General features: G+C 50.4%; 1 protein-coding gene across 3 annotated transcripts in view; it reads left to right on the top strand.

Moving 5' to 3' along the window:
• Positions 1 to 1,214: 1,214 nt before the first annotated feature.
• Positions 1,215 to 13,654, top strand: part of PTK2B (protein tyrosine kinase 2 beta) — a 115,451-nt gene continuing 103,011 nt past the window's right edge. For 2 of the 3 annotated variants that reach the window (XM_079141278.1, XM_079141274.1), the window contains exon 1: positions 1,215 to 1,404. The gene's annotated coding sequence lies outside the window, so the exon portion shown is untranslated. Of the gene's footprint in view, positions 1,405 to 1,710; positions 1,733 to 13,654 lie in introns of those variants that run through there. The other variant, XM_079141276.1, reaches the window with a different exon arrangement.

Raw genomic sequence — 13,654 nt, 5'->3', positions numbered from 1 at the left:
CTCTCCAAGTCCTAGTCAAAGTCGCCAACCTGCCCAGCTTCTGACCTCTGGCAGCCATAGCGTTATCTCTGAGACTACAAGTGATTGTACAGAGTGTGACAAACCTATAGGCAGAATGACCCAGGAGGGGATCCAGCAGCTGCATCAGATGGGTCATGCGTGCCACCACGGGGCACGTTGTGCAGGTACCCAGCTTCCGCTCCCGGTATCCAGTCAGTGCAGAGTAGCATCCAAGAAAAAACTACTGGTGGTCCACTGATATGCTTTGAAAAGTGTTGACTTTCTGGTTTTGTTAATGATCAAGTCTGCATTTTCTTCTCAGAAAATGGGGAGAATTCAAAGCAATCATGTGGATTGAATGCTTCCTTAGCACAGTGGTCACATCCAAGACATGTTCACCAAAAGCCAGCTTTCTTTTTGCTCTCCTGGGATGACTGATCTACCTAGTTCAGGGAGAAAATGTCACTGAAGTAGCCACTTATGCCTGGCTGTTACAGGTGACTGGACAGCGTGACAACTCTAGGAGTCATGGGGAAGGCACTCTGCAGAAGAACTCTGGGGATGTGGGTGATACTGAGTACATGCCAGCATTTGATATGCTGCAGAATCCAGTTCACCTCCTCCCACTCTGGAGAAAGTCTGGGGTCTTTTCAGAGGTAGGGAAGAAGTGTTGCAAATTGCCCTTGAGTCCCTGCCTCGAGTCCCACTGTGCTGACATGCAGAGGGACCCCAGGAGAAAGCTGTCTGGCTTCTCTGCTTCTTATGCTGGCCTCTGAGCCTGCTAGTCTCAGCTCAGGCACTTGGTCCTTAGCAGGTAGGAACTGAACCAGTTTTGCCAGTGCCCCTGGTGGTATTCACCTGATGTCATTTCTGCAAGGGGGCTGAGCCTACTCAGGAGACAAAGAGACTGGGACACAGGTGCTGAGAGCATGACAGATAACACTTGGAAACCAACCAAAGAAGTGGGACCTCCAAAAGACCACCGGAGGAGTGGAAGGAGCAGGGAGAGGCGGTAGAAACTGGGGGGTCAACCACCCACAAGGGGCACATAACACCTAAGGATCCCATTTGGGTAGGGGGTTGGCAGAGATCGCCCCAGGTCAGCCCGGCCGTTCTGGGAATTGGCGGCAGCGTCTATTTCAGAGTTTATGGTAAGAGGCTGGAGCAGGCACACAGACTGCACACCCCACCCTTTAAGGAAGTGGGGAGGAGAGCAGCAGGGGTGTGGTTAACGACTAGGAGGCGGAGGGGGAACACACCAACCTGTCAGCCTCTTACTCAGCCACAGCCTCCGGAGCCGCGCGCTCTACCTGCCGCAGCCCCCAACTCACCTGAACCTGCGTAGCCCCAGACTCACCTGGCCACGCCCGAGAAGCGGTCGCCCGAGTCCGCGCCTCGCCCTCGGTAAGCTTCCTCCCGCGATTCGCGGCTCAGCGCCGGGTCAAGACTCGGAGGCTTAACTAGGTGAAAGGGGCGAGAGGGGGCGACAGTTCCGGCTTGGGGGTACCTGGTACCAGGAACTAGGGGTTCCCGGAAGACGCGCGACTGACCCAGAAAGTGGGAGTCGCGGTGCGTGCACGCCCGGAGCTCTCTGGCCTTCGGCTGGGGACAGAGGCTCTATTTTTGGAGTTTTTGAGTCTAAAAGGTGTTACCCTTTTTGTGCTCTTGACATAGGCAGACGGGGAGGCTGAGGCCACCGGCAGGAAGGCACAGAAAGCCTGCGCCTCTAAAGGTCAGAGGAGAGAGCCGCGAGCCCACGGCTCCCGACTCCAACCGAAGCTCCTGCCGCGGACCTCTGACCTTGCCCCGCCCTGCTCCCTTCCCTGCCCTCCGGCAGCCCCTGGGGGTCACATTCTTCACCCCACCCCATCCCTCTCCACTCCCCCAGGTATTTCTTTTCTCCCTCCCAATTTTCTGAATCCAGAGCTCCGAGTGGTGGCAGGCTGGGCACTTCAAGGGGGACTGGAGCCTGACTGGTGTGTGTGCTTGTTGTGCGGATAAAAGTTACCGCCTCGCAGGTTCTTTCTGAAGCTGTCTTCTAAATACCCGTCAAGGGTTAAGTTCTGGGTGGCTTGCTCCTGCTGTCAGGCTGTGCGTGGGCAAAGCTTTGGGTGGGTGAATATGGAGCATATGGGTGATGTTCTGAAGCCCACCAAACCCTGCCACCTGCCCTAACCCTGGACCATATGACACCAGAATGTCCCCCACTCCCACAGGCCAAGAGATCATTTAAGGAACCAAGTTTGGACCTAGGAGTGGCATTAGCCAGCAGGACTTGGAAACCAGAGGCAGAAGAGGTTTAAGTAGACCTGCAACTAGCCTGGCCTAAGGAGGCAAGGCCCATGGCATGGATAGGGTAAGGGGTGCCAGGAGTTTCCTGCATGTCCTAGCTGTTCTCTGCTCACCTGAAGGACTGTTGCTGACCTAAGCACCTGCGGGGGTGAGGGACAGGGGAGAGCAGGATGTAGCAATGGAAAAGTGACTCATGACAGAAGGGAGAAAGGAAGTAGTCACATGCCGAAGACCAACTTTGGCAGGACAGTCTGCGTCATTCATTCATTCTCTTACTGGCTTCCCACCTGCAACCAGGTGCTGGTGCTAGGTGCAGGAAGACAAGGTGAGTCTGACATGTCCCCTGCTTGCCAGGACAGAATGGGGGAGAACAGGGGATGCCATGGGAAGGGCCAGGATGCAATCAATCCAGTGCTTGAGTGGGGAAACAGAGCCATTCAGGGATGGCCAGAAAGTGTTCCTGGCAGAAGTGGCTCTAAGCCAGTCCTGAAGGAACTGTAGGAATTAGCCAGGAAAGAGGAAGAGGGGGAAGAAGACTGCACACAGGCAGGGAAGTGCACATACCAGAGGCTAAAAGCAGCAGGAGGCTAGAAGCAGCTTGACAATGGGGGAACTGAAAGTAGCTTGGTTAGTGAGGGCCTAGAGCACGCAGGGGGGCAGGGGAAGCTGAGAGGTAAATTGAGACAGCTCCTCAGAGCCTCTGAAGGCATGCTCAGGCTGCCATGGCAACTCTTGTTGGAGCAAAGCTTGGGACCTGGAGCCCAGCATGAGACTTCCCAGCATGCCTTCAACTCTGGGATGGAGGTGCCAGATTTAGCAAATAAAAGCATGGGACACTCAGAATTTAATTTCAAATAAGCATATTTGAATATTTGTTTTCAGTATAAGTATGCCCATTAAATATTTGGGACATACTTATACTCAGGCATTATTCACTGTTATTTGACATTCAAATTCAACTGGATGTCCTGTATCAATCCGGCAACCCTATTCTAAGTTGGTCCTCTTTGGGGAGGTCAGAGCTGGGGACTGCCTGGCCGCCCTGAGATGGTCTCGGGACATGCTTATCTTGTAACCTATCCTCCTGGATTGCATTTGGGAGTTCCATCACTCAGTGACTTAGGATGATGATGAAGATGGTGATGATGATGAGGAAGATCAACTCCTTGGTCAGCTCATTTGCCTACAGAGCTGGAGGAGGACAGTACCTCAGAAAGAAATTGGGCTTCAGAGCCCACTAGGCCTGGATTCAAATTCACGTAAACCAGTTAACTTCTCTGGGCCTCAGACCCTGTTTGTGGGGAGGATCTGTGATAAAATATGTAAATTGCCCATGAGCACTGTGGAAAAAGTGGTGCATATTAATTTTTATAACACATTCACAGAGGGTGACAAAAACAGCATCCACAAAGTGCTCGGAGCTCATTTATTTCCATTGCCATCTATGCAGCGCTGAGAGGTCTCGGGGGAATATGTGGTGGGATTTGTTCCTGATCCGGGGCGTGAGTAGTCCCGGGGCAGGGAGAGAACTAGTGTTATTTTCTCAGGGCTACTGTACCCATCCGTGTGGCTTGTTTCAAGAAGTGAGATACCCAACCTTGTCCTTGGAGGGTGGCAGGTAGGCCAAGTGGGAATGGCTCAGAGCCCAGTTAGCTGAAGGGAACTGTGAATGAATTAAAGGAGAAGCCACATCAGACACTGAACAATGCCTGATGGTGAAAAGCGCTCCATACAATTAGGCTTTCGTCATTCGTAGTTTTATAATGAGCTCCGCATTAGAAAAGTAGAACTCGGGGATGGACGCAGGAAGGGTGCCTTGTGAACCATGTTTTGACTTTAATAAGATCATTTGTGAGGACAAATTAGGGGCCTGCAAAAGGGAACCTGGAGGGACTTAAGAGTTTGTTAAGAGAAGGAGGAAATGGAAAGTGTGTTTACCTCGTGGGAACAGCTAGATTATAAAGGTTCCCTCTTTGCAGGGGCAGATCTCTCCATCCCCTTGCCTAGCAATAAGTATGTTTGTCCCTAGTCCTTTCGGGCAGCTTTGCCAGGCAGTGTTCAGAGACTCTGTGCCATGAGACAGTTAGAGATGCTCCACTGGGAAACATTCAAATAAGGTGTCACTCATCCTTGCATGGTCAATGCATAAGTGCTGCTGAAGAAAATATGTGTCACTGGTTTTCCGCTAGCAGTCATTGAATGTGGCCCTAGAACCCTTGCAAGTTTTCAAGGGACGTGGCATTAGGCATGTGGTGAGCGTGGGGAGTCCTATCACACAGGACTTCCAAAGGTACTGTTCCTCCTCTACTCAGGACTGGCCTGCCTCATCCTGGACTTAGGATCTCTTCACCCCAGAGGTCCTTGGGGAATATGCTCTTGGGTGCGACTCTCCTGGCAGAGACTTCTGCCTGTGTCAGCCCAACCCTTCCCCTGAAGCTTATGTCTCTGTCCCATGGTTCAGAGACCCTGGGAAAATCTACATCTCTGGCACTTAGCTCTGCCTGGTGATGATGTACTTCCATGTGCCTAAATACTACTAGGACAAGTAAAGCTGCTGACAAGGCTAGGGAAGGGGACACAGCGGTCCCCCAGTGGACCCGTGTGGGGGGTCTCTCAGATTCTAGTTCTCCCCATGTGGGCCAGGCCTCCCAAGTGATTGGGCTCCAAGGTGGTTACACAGAGATGATGAGAGCAGACAGGCACAGGAGCAGAAGGCAGTTGTCTAAGGGTATGAAGCAGTTTGGCTTTGTGACTGTTTCTTATAGAGTTTAGGCCAGGTGCAGGGCACAGGAGCAAGAGCAGGGGCAGTCTCCATGACCCTCACACGTGCTTCCCTCCCAAGCAGGCCAGTGGTCCATAGCCCAGGCTAGGAATCAGCACGCCTGGGTTCTCAGCCCAGCCCCGGGACTCTGTATGACCTCGGGCAGGTCATTTAGCTGTAAGTGTCCTCCTCTGTAAGATGGGATGGTAATGGGGCTTTGGCAAGGGGGCAGGGTGAGGTAGTGTACACTGGAGCACAGACCATACACACGACACTACCATACCCTAAGCAGAATGGGACAGTGCCCGCTGTTTCAGGATCACCCCAATAATACCAGATCGGGGGACTTGGGAGTGGAAGAGGCAGCCCTTCAGAGGGCTGTGACATATACCAATGAGTACACACTATTTATTTCAACATTTTAACATCCAGAGGGCTTTATTTACAAGTTAATAACCTCAGCTGCATCTGAAGCATTCCGTCCAACAACCGGCACACAGTGGGCACTCATGGGCACTCAGTAGTGTTAGCTATTCTGTTTTGACTTATGGGTGTATCTGAGCTTTTTTTTTTTTTCTTTTTTCTTTTTAAAGGATATGGGCCACCTTCTCAGAGGCAAAAGCTTCCCCTGGGTGCTACCTCACGGGCACGCATCAGGCATTCGCAAGTGTGTACCTCTGCCCACCCCCTTCAGTCCACTGCACCTTGGGAATAGCCAGGCCTCATTAACTCTTTAGCCAGCAAAGACACTGCCCAGTGATGCCCCTCAGGACCTGGACCCCGAACGATCACTGACAGTATTCAGAGAGCTGACAGGCAGGAGAAAATGGTGCCTGTCCTTTCTGGGCCTCTTCATACTGCGTGCAAAGCTCTGAGCTGTGTGAGGGGGTGGGGTGGGGGAGGGGACAGCTTTTTGAGTCACTCTGCTGTTTCCCAAGGTATAATTATTACTCACGATGACAGTTTGATTAAGAGCGCAGACTCCAGGCTGCATATTCTGATGCGCTTTCTACCTAGATGCAACGGGCAGATTAAGAAAACTGCAGGGTTGTATTTTTGAGAGACTCTCCAGGGGGGCTGCAGGGCTGGGCACTGCTCTAGGTTTCGGGTCTTGTCCAGCTCTTCCCTTTTCCCCATGCTGAGGGCCCTGTGGCTCTCAGAAGACAGCCAGTCAATGGGATTAGAACCGAGATCCCCAGCCACCAATGCCCTTGGAAGGAGAAGGGCTCCCCTTTACATCGTGGCTACAGTCACTTACATTTTCCCCTCTCCAGTTGTCTCTTCCCTTTGATGCTGTGAACCCCCACCCCCAGAATTTGGCAAAAAGTCACTCACTAAAGATGGTAGCTCAAAGGAATCTGTCTGGTCCAGGGTCCAGCCCTTGGGATAGGCTTCATTCCGGCTCATGGGGTGGTCTCCCTCCACAGTGGGTCAGTTTCTCCACCCATGCTGGCAGCCCCCGTTTCCACGCTCTTTCTCTGCGGAAGCTCTTCCACCTGACGCTCTGAGACTTCCCCAAGCCAGGGCAGCCCCTCTGGTGCCCAGAGTTCAGGAGGCTCTCTCAGCCCCTCTGGGAATTCCACCCTCAGTTTGGATTTTGATCAGGGGTTTTCCAGCTGTGTGGGAAAGGTCCAGGCTGCAGTCCTGGCCCCCAGAGGTAGCAGCACGGCTTGTCCTGGTTTCTAAGTTAGTGTGCTTTGTTCTCCTGACCCCTTCCTCAGGCACCCCAAGGTTCTCTTTGTTCTGCAGGAGCATGTTGCTCTAGAATCTTTCCATTGGGCCTCACCACCCTCCACCCCAAGTGCCTGCTCCTTACAGGTTCCAAGAGAGCTGATTCTGCAGCACCTGCAGACACTCTCAACAGCAGCCAGTCCATTCCCTTGCTGTGGCACAGGCGGTTGACACTGATGGACAGAGCTGTCAGTTGAGGCCTTTGTAAGGGACTCACCACTAGTCCAATTCCTGAGCCCCAGGTTCCATGCAGCACAGCTACAGCCCAGGAGGGGCTACCCTGGGAAGCAGACGAGGGTCCCTCCCCACAGCCAGGGTGCTGGATTCTTCTGCCTGCTAGCTGTGTGACCCTGAGTGTCTCTACTCTTCTAAGCCTCCCTTATGTGTTTGAAAATGAAGACTTTGTCCCACCTCTCTTATGGGGTCCTTGAGAGAAATACACTTCTTGTGTGACGATGCTCCAAAACACATCATGGGAGTTGTTCCGGGGAAGTAGAAGAGTTTGGGGACAGAATGATGTGTGGGCCTGAGTCCTGACTGAGGTTTGCCAGGCCGTGGAACTGCCTGAACCTCCTTTCCTCCTGCAAACTCCCTCCAGGCCTTGGCTGAGTGTCTCCCCTGCACTCTCAGGGTTCCATCTTTTCATCCAAATTTGAAGGAATCTGTCTGCCCTGGAGGGTTTTCAGCCTGGCAGGGGGGGTGACACATGAAGGGGAATAGCTGGCAAAAATAGGCACTTACGTACTATTAAAGAGGCTATGAGATTTGAGGACAGGGAGACTCTTTCTAGTTAAGAAACGTGACAGAGCTCCATGGAGGGGGTGGTATTTGGAAAAGCTCTGAAAGAACAGGTAGGATTTGGCTGTGGGCACTTGGGAGGGTGAAGTGGTCAAAGAAGAGTGTAAATAACAGCAGAGAGGAGGAAAGGCTGGTCTCAGTGACTCATCCGGGGTGGAGCCCAGGTGGCAAATGGCAACAGAAGTAAGGGTGGAAGTGAGGAAGCCTGGGCCTGGAGGCGGAAGAGTGTGGAAGGCTGTGGGGCTTTATTGGGATGATGGAGAGCTGCTGGCGACGGACTTGGGTGGAGGGGCCACTATCCCATGCAGGGCGCGGCGTAAAGTGGACCGAGAGCCGAGAGCTTGCGCTTGCTAAGAGACTTTGTAATAGCTGGGCTGTAACAGCCCAGAGTCTGAACACATGGTGTGGTTCCGTCGATCGCGGGGTCTGGATGGCGTCTGTGCATCACCTGGAAGCTTCTACTTTCTCAGAGCTGGAGTAGGTTCTCTGGTGAATTAGAAAACCATAGGCCTGTGGAAACACCAGTGGTGTGGGTTATGCGGTTATCCAGTCCTCCTGAGCTCTCTCCTCCGTGTTCCCCAGTCACACTCCGTCCTTTCCCATGGGCTTGCCTTTGAGGCGCTGGGTGCTGTCGACTCCCAGATCCACCTCCCCCAGCCCTCCATGGCCTCTCTTGAGAGCTCATCTTAAATACTGCCGCTTGGAGATCAGACTCATCTTCCTGGAATTTCCCTCTCTCTGCAGTGGTTATTCCCCCACAGGCTCAGGTTGGAAACCATGGCTGTCTCTCCCCTACCTCTCTGCCTTCGCTTTTCTCTGCTCATATCTTGCCCATCACTAAATCCCACAGATTCTTCCTTCATGCCTCTCATTCCTTCCTTCCCTACTCAAGCCCAGGCCTTATTGCCTCATGTTACTAAATAGTTCTTAAGGGCTTCTCTTCCCATCCCTCGAAAGTTCCCCAGTGCCGCTTGTCCAATCCAGACTCCCTTAAATCTACGCTGACCTTAATATCCCTTTCTAATCCAATGTCCCCATGCTTTCCAAATGAAGCCCTTCACCTCAGCCAGCCTACTGTGCTCACAGGTGCCCCTCAAACCTCTGCTGAGTCCCGTGTCCTGCTGAGACACCAGCCCCGCCTACCTGCCCCTGTCCCCACATACTAGTCCTTCAGGACTCAGTTGCAGGCCCACCCATTGAAAACCCGAGTTCCCACTGCAGCCTCCAGTCTTCTTTGCGTCCTCTGAAACCCGCCCCCCCCCCTCCCACACACACACAAGTATCAACCCAGCCTGATGCTGAACTCCCCAGGGTAGGGAAACACTTTGCATTTTGTTCTCCTTCCCATTGTCCTCAAGTTCTCAGGCTAAGAGATTCCATTTCCCCAGGTCAGGGAGGTGTGACCCCGCCCTTGCTGCAACGCATGCCTGGCTCACCTGCACAGACACTCACAGGCTCCTCCTCATTCCCTGCTCCCCGTGTCACAACAGCCAGCTGCGACACCCACACAGCGAGGACCACATCCCAAGCCTCCTGAGTTCTCACCCCAGGGCCAGGATGCCCTCCTAACCCCTCCCGAAGGTGGAGACTTCCTGTAACCCAGAGAGGAGTCATGGATCTGCCCCTGAGTCTTCCCATCTGTGGGATCCTGCTCTCTCTTCCCTCTTGTCCTCCAGCTTTGAGCCCTTCTGGGCCCTGGTGAATGACAGGAGAGAGGAAGAGAGTGGGGGAAAGTGAGATTTCACCCCAGCTGAGGGTGAAATTGCACTGGGAAATCAGGAGGGAGACTTACAAGGAGGGAAACAAGGTTTTTTGTGACCTGGACTTTGACCTAGCAGTGTGCACAGACGTATCATTTGCCAGGGTCACTGGACTCTGAGCCTTGGGCTCCTCCATTCCCAAGAGGTGAAAACACTTAATGCACATTAACTCCCTTATCTGCAGAGGAGGCCTCCATTGTCTCCAGAGTGGCCTCTGGACCCTCTCCCTCCTTCTTTACCTGACTCCTACACCCATGTGCTGAACACTCAACCCCCACCTGTGTTCACACCCAAAACTCCTGAGGACTTGGGACAGGGATCTCTGGGTAAGTGGATGCTTCCTCACCAGCCAACCACAAGCTCCTGGTTGGGTCACCTGAGAAAGCCTGAGTGAGCCTTAGGGTTCTCATTTGTGCACATGATAAGGGGGTTGGGGGCTTTTTAACAAGACGAGAGCTTTCTTCAAAGTGGATGGTAGAGGAAAGCCTAGTATGTAAACCAAGTTAGACTAGACCATCCAGAGTTGAAGCGGGGAGAAGAGATGCCTTCCAGGCCCCCAGCTCCACTCCGTAGTGGCCCCTGGGATCCTCTATAAGGTCGTCCCTCTATGAGGGGTGGCATTAATTATGGGGAGACTATACCTTGTTGAAGTGGGCTTGTATACATTGTTGGAAGATTGTATGTAATGTTTGGGGTGCTGTAGGCATTGTTGGGAGATTGTATCCTTTATTGGGGTTGTACACATGTTGGGGGTTCGTACATACTGTTGGGAGATTGTATCCATGAATCCTTTGAAAGATGCATTTTTGTTACTTCTGAGCAAGTGTATATCTGCTGGAAGAAAGTTCACAGCTTTCATCTGACTCTCTGAGGAGCCTGTGACCCCCAGAGATGAAGAAGGGCTCTTACAAGATGTCATCAGCATCACAGACCCTTCATACTCATGGCCATACACTTGGGCTCCTCTGTAATTCCAGGCTGGAAGCCCAGTGGAGAACAGAACCACGCTGTTCTGAGAGTCATGATTGCAGCCCAGCATGCAGCCAGGTGCTGGACACACAGGCGTCCTTCAATGTATGCAGCATGTACCCGAGTGTTCTCCCAGTAAGGAGGGCTTTTAAAACAAGAAAAACACTGATTTGAATGTGTAAACCTTTTAGGATAATATTTCACATATTCTTTTAGTGATAGACATTTTAAATCACATACTATAAAAAAATACATTATCTTAAAAATACTGCGTTCCCCAGTGCTCCCTGATATGATGGATTTGAGCAGTTTTCCTGTCTGATGCCAGCGTCCCTCTCATCGCCAGGACCCTCCTACATCAGCTCTCGGTTCTGCACATACCTCCATCGCCATGGTCTAGGGAGAACTGGCTGTTCCTTATTAATCCAGAAGGTGTTTATTTTTTAAAAACAGCCTTTTTGAAAAATAATCCACATTCCATAAAATTCACCCTTTAAAAATGCACAATACATTGGGTTTTCAGATGTAAAATGCAACCATCACCATTACTAATTGCAAAATGTTTCGTCACTCCTAAAAGAAACTCTGTCCCATTAGCAGTTAGTCTCTCCAGTTGTTGGCATCATTAATCTCCTTTCTATTTTTATAGATATACCTTTTATGGTCATTCCATGTAAAGGGCTTTGTGAATGATTTCTTTTACGTAGCGTGTATGGTCTATCAGCACCTCACTCTTTTGTTGATGAATAATATTCCATTGTATGGATATGCCACATTTTATTTACCTTTTTATTTGTTGATGAACCCCTGTGTGGTTTCCTCTTTTTAACCTTTATAAATAATATCTCTGTGAACATTCATGTGCAAGGGTCACGCAGTAACTCTGTTTCACATGTAGAGTAATTACCTAACTGCTCTCCACGACATTTTCGTTATCAGCTATCTCCAACAGCAGTGCATCGTGGATCCAATTTCTCTACATTCCTGCTGATGCTTTTTTTGTCTGTGATTTTGACTTTAGTCATCTTACTGGGGAAGAAGTGATATCTTGTTATGGTTTTCACTTGTGTGTCCTGATCACTAAGGATATTAGGCTCTTTTCATGTACTTGATCTGACTTCTTTGGAGACATGTCTATTAAAATTCTTTAGAAAGTTTTTACTTTTATCCTCAGTGCCCCTGCAAAAGAAGTTATTTATTTTTGATGTCAACCATATAACAACTTAATTCATTGCTTTTAAAAAAAGTGCCCTTCTAAAGGTTTGTTTACAACATTTAGCACTGGTTTTGATAAAAGTTACTGAATCAATATCATAGTACCCTGCCTGTTTAAAACAAGAAAAAACATTCTATCAAATGACGATTGTAAGCACCCCCAAACTAGCAAAACTACTGAAGTGGTTTCAGGCTAATATTTTCCCTAGTCTATTTTTGTTTAAAATAAGGCAATTGAGAAAGCAACCCGTAATATGGAAAGATCAGTAATGATATCACTGTAGAATTTCTCTTTTCTGACAGAGAATCAGGAAAGGAGAGAGCTTACCTTATATTTTACCATATGTGATATTTATAAACAATGGGTGGTTGGATGGAAGAATGGGTGGATGGATGGGTGGATGAATGGACAAGCAGACCAATGAATGACTGAACAGCCACACCAGTCTTTCCCTCTTTACTCAAGGTTTTCTAATTCCCCCTTAGAAAACTGGCTTTAGTCTTTAACATACATTTCTTAGAACTGTATATAAAAATCTTAAAAACAGGTTTGTGGTTGCAGGTTAGAAGTAAGACACTGCATTTTCTGTTCTCTCATATATCTTGACCATATTCCTTTAAAGTGGGGGAACCTGAGGCTTCCCAGTTTCTGGATGTGGTCAAAACTTGTTGATCAAGTGATGTGACTCCAGATTCTCTGTCGCTGGAGAGGACCATTAGTATGTGATTCAACTCAAGCACGTTGGGTTTTGCCTCCTTCAGGTCTACCACACCCTTCCCATCAGTGTGAGGACTTCTGAGTTCCTGCTTTTTTTCCAGTCCTTTTTCCTTCTCCCGCCTCCGTGTGGGACAGTCTGGTCACCTCAGTGACTATACTCACCATGATTCACCACCAGCTTCCATGGAGAGAGATTCCCCTCTCTGTTCTTCCCCTTTGGTCCTCCCCTAAGGAAACATATGCAAGCTAGCAAAGGGAACTTGGAGTCTGGGGTGAGAGTGAGCAAAGGAAAGAGGAAGAATATCAGGCAAGAAGATAAGAAAGGAAGCTGTGGCCAGACATGAAGAAGTGTCAGACATGGGCCCACTCTCAAGGCCTGATTTTTAAAGGCTCAGACCCTGAGAGGCAAGAAGGGCGGAGAGTATTGCTCTTTGGAGAAACTTCACAGCAGCAGCTTGATGGGCAGATTCCTGTGAGTTGGCTCTGGAGGGCATGCAGGGAGTGCAGTGGGGGAGCAACTGTGCAGAGCAGTATACAGAGGGTGCAGAGACTCCTTCCTGTTCCAGTGGTGGTGCAGGGGTTTGGAACTAGGGCTTCAGAGCTGCCTGGATCAGATGAGCATCCAGATCTTTTCCGTAGAACTTGAGTCCTTTTCTAGACCAAACTCAGTGTGCTCCAGTGGCAGTGACAGCTAGTCCTTCCTTCCATACTGTGTCAGGAGTGTCTGCCTGTCCTCTAGGTGAATGTTTCCCTTGGTTTTGAACATCTGCAAGGAAGAAGTCCTTATTTTCTCCCAAAGTCATGCTTCTTTTATCAAGAGTGTGGAGTTGGTGGCTTTGAAGCAGTGAGTCTGAAGACCGCCACGTTCCAGTCAGCCCTGTTTTTGTGGGTTCCGCATCTACCAGTTCATCCAATGGTGGATGTAACCGGCCCTACGATGGTCACATCCTAACAGAAGGCGTGCGGTCTTGGTTTCCTTATTGTTAGTCTTTTAACAATGCAGTGTAACGACTATTTGCATAGCACAGACATTGTTATTGGGTATTATAAGTAATATGCAGATTATGTAAATGTACAGGAGGATGTGTGTAGGTGTGCAAATATGGAAGGACTGCGCCATTTTCTGTAAGGCAAGGGACTTGTGCATCCGTGGGGTTGTTATCTGTGGTGGGGTCTTGGAACCAGTGTCCTGTGGATACTGAGGGCGACTGTATTTACTCTGGGTCAGGAGCTGAGCTAAGCACAGGGGTGCGGAGGGGGGCAGGACACCGCCCTCGAGGTGAAAGAGCCATGCAGTCACATGAAAACTGCTGCCGGAGAGGGCTGCAGACGCCACGCAGCCACCGGGCCGGAGCTGCCAGGTCTCCAAGGCAAGGCTCAAAGGCACCACAGACAAGGTGGCGCTGGGAA

This window comes from Sciurus vulgaris (genome assembly GCF_902686455.1).
Source record: "Sciurus vulgaris genome assembly, chromosome: 5".
NCBI lineage: Eukaryota > Metazoa > Chordata > Mammalia > Rodentia > Sciuridae > Sciurus > Sciurus vulgaris.
This window is presented reverse-complemented; position numbering and strand designations above follow the sequence as displayed.